Source organism: Phyllobates terribilis, unplaced genomic scaffold (genome assembly GCF_046119375.1).
Source record: "Phyllobates terribilis strain yellow unplaced genomic scaffold, ASM4611937v1 Scaffold_5__5_contigs__length_657084704, whole genome shotgun sequence".
Taxonomy (NCBI): Eukaryota; Metazoa; Chordata; class Amphibia; order Anura; family Dendrobatidae; genus Phyllobates; species Phyllobates terribilis.
Genome location: NW_027362765.1, coordinates 236,691,258 through 236,694,350, shown reverse-complemented (window position 1 = coordinate 236,694,350; position 3,093 = coordinate 236,691,258). Strand labels below are relative to the sequence as shown.

Genomic DNA, 3,093 nt, shown 5'->3' with positions numbered 1-3,093 from the left:
CAAACATTTGCCCCAGCTGTCTGCTTAACCTCCGCTAGAGCCTAAAATTAAGGGGAACCCCACGCCAATTTTTTTTTAAATAAATCCTTTATTTTAACACTAAATGACAAGTACAGTAATCAACACTGTCACTGTACTTCATATATATGTGACTGACATGTTTCTATCTATCTAATCTATGTGTAATTCTCTATTCTTTCTATTCTAAATTGTCGGGTACAGATGCTGAATTGCCGGCCGGCTTTCTTAAAGAGACGGTGCACGAAAACACTAATATTTTTTTAAATAAATCCTTTACACTAAATGACAAGTACAGTAAGCAACACTGTCACTGTACTTCATATATATGTGACTGACATGTTTCTATCTATCTAATCTATGTGTGAAGCTCTATTCTGTCTGTTATAAATTGTCGGGTACCGCTGCTGAATTGCCGGCCGGCTTTTTTAAAGAGACGGTGCACGAAAACACTAATATTTTTTTAAATAAATCCTTTACACTAAATGACAAGTACAGTAAGCAACACTGTCACTGTACTTCATATATATGTGACTGACATGGTTCTATCTACCTAATCTATGTGTGATGCTCTATTCTTTCTGTTGTAAATTGTCGGGTACCGGAGAATGCCGCTGATGAATTGCCGGCTTTTCATGTCATTCTACATTATTCTTAGTTGTTTTACTTCATGTAGAATTAACCTACAAGGAAAGAAAGGGTTTATTTTCATTCCGATATTTGTGTCCCATTGACTTGCATTGGTTTCCGGTATCGGAATCGGCGATATCCGATACTTTTTGGGTATCGGCCCGATCCAATCCGATACGATATTTCCTGATATCGGAAGGTATCGCTCAACACTAATAATTAGCTATCCTCTCTAACCTCCCCTTCCCGAACTTGAGGAGTTTGGGACATTAGGGGGGAGGAGAGAGGAAAATGTGTGAAAATTTGTGGACGTATAGGGGACGTGTCAGATGTTAAACTGATAAGAAAAGATAAGGTTTCATCTGAAATCAAGTCATCAATAAACAAAAAGACGTTTTGAATAAGACTGATATTCATCCTCGAAACCACATACATAAAAAACAACATATTCATTAAATCATTAACATAAATACAAAAACAACAAAATTTAATGAACTTCATTCAACTAGGCCAAACCAAATATCTTCTTCTTTTTCTTTTATTTTCCTTCCATTATAACCCTCTAAAGCAATAACCTTCACATCAGGTAACAAACAATTCTCCAACTTTATTTCATGCTTGACATATCAATTACCAAGCCAAACATCCTTCTTTTCCTCTTCTCTTAGCTCCAACTTTCCACATGTTTCCCTCTCTTTTTTATCTTGCTTTTCCGATTTAGCCACCTTCCCATTATATCCTTTTACTTTACACAATGTCATTGACTTCTCTTCTTGAATTCCTACATCTTTTATCAAATTTAAGAATTCATCTTCTTTTCCTCTTCAATAATCTTCTCCTCTTTGTTCACAAAAACCTTTTCATTTTTTCTACCAGTTTCCCTGTAACAAAAATTCCACTGAGATATATACAGGAAATAGAGTGCTCAAGTTGCAATAGAAGTCACATTAGAGACATACCCCGGTTCCCCTCACACCACTCCAACGCTGTTTCGCTCCTCGCTTCGTCAGGGAGTGTGAAACGGCGTTGGAGTGGTGTGAGGGGAACCGGGGTATGTATCTAATGTGACTTCTATTGCAGCTTGGGCACTCTATTTCCTGTATATATCTCAGTGGAATTGTAATTATATATTGGTGGAAATATGGGTGAATATTTATGATGCCCCACTACTAACAGCAGCATTGATATATTTGAATATTTATTTGAGAATGTATAATTCATTGCACAGGCACTTTACCTTGGATTGAGTCCTTTAGTCTCATATGAAATATTTATTTATTTATTTAATGTTATTACTGTCATAGGTTATTATATATGTCCAATTATTGTGAATAAGCTGTGGGCAAATAAATTAGGTTTCAGATATAATTATACAGATGATTTATTGAGATGTTTATTTATTTTTTGTTATCTTATATGAGCATTCCTTTTCAGTCTGTAGGGAGCCTGCAGACTGGGTAGCAGGGGAACCGCTGCTCGTCTGTTCAATAATTAGCTATCCTCTCTACTTCCTCCCTTCCCGATCTTGAGGCACTTGGGAAATTAGGGGGGAAGAGAGAGGAGAATGTGTGAAAATTTGTGGACGTATAGGGGACATATCAGATGTTAAACTGATAAGAAAAGATGCTACACTCGATCTTAGCCAAAAGGTCGAGAAGCAATTACCTGAATTGGTTTGGGCCTATGGCTGCACCCTGGCCCCAAGAAGGCACTCATTGTAGGGATAGGGACAAAGACTCCCCTTAGGAAGACATATTGTTCATCAATAGACACCTTAAAACGCACAACTATACTTCTTGTTGCAGATGCGCCCCATACATTTTTAATCTGCATAAGTCCACCTATTTTCACACATTCTCCCCCCCAATGTCCCACGCGCCTCAAGACCAGGGGGGAGGATTAGAGAGAATAACTAATAGTGATGGGAGAGCACTAAAATGCTTGGGTTCTCGATGCTCGTGTCGAGCAAATTGGAATGCTCGGGTGCTCAACCCGAGCAACGAGCCAATTGTAAGTCTATGGGAAACTCAAGCATTTTTCAGGCGGCTTCCCCCGGCGGTCTTCAGAGGGCCTTAAAATTGCCCAAATCGATGGGAACAGTGCTCAAATGACATGGAAAAAGCATGGGGAAGACTCCTGGAAGCATTTCTGACTCCCAGGTTACTGCTGTCAACAACGATGTCAGAGGTATTACGCCACTTTACGGATTCACATTAAAACATACAAAAACAAATCCAAAATGGATTTTCCTGGGAAATATGTTAAGCAACATCCTTTCCAGGGTAATGACTTGTATATAAGGCAAAATAAATAACCCAAACCAAAAATACTCCTCCACACCTTGGGCTATGTTCACACGTAGCGTTCTTGATGTGTTTTTTCACTTTTGCATTGCTTTCAAGTGTGACAAATGCATTCACTGGGAAATGTAATTTTAACATTTTA

General features: G+C 38.3%; 1 pseudogene; it reads right to left on the bottom strand.

Annotated features, from left to right (window-relative positions):
- Positions 1-2,200: 2,200 nt before the first annotated feature.
- On the bottom strand, positions 2,201-2,310 carry LOC141150950 (U2 spliceosomal RNA; annotated as a pseudogene).
- Positions 2,311-3,093: the final 783 nt, after the last annotated feature.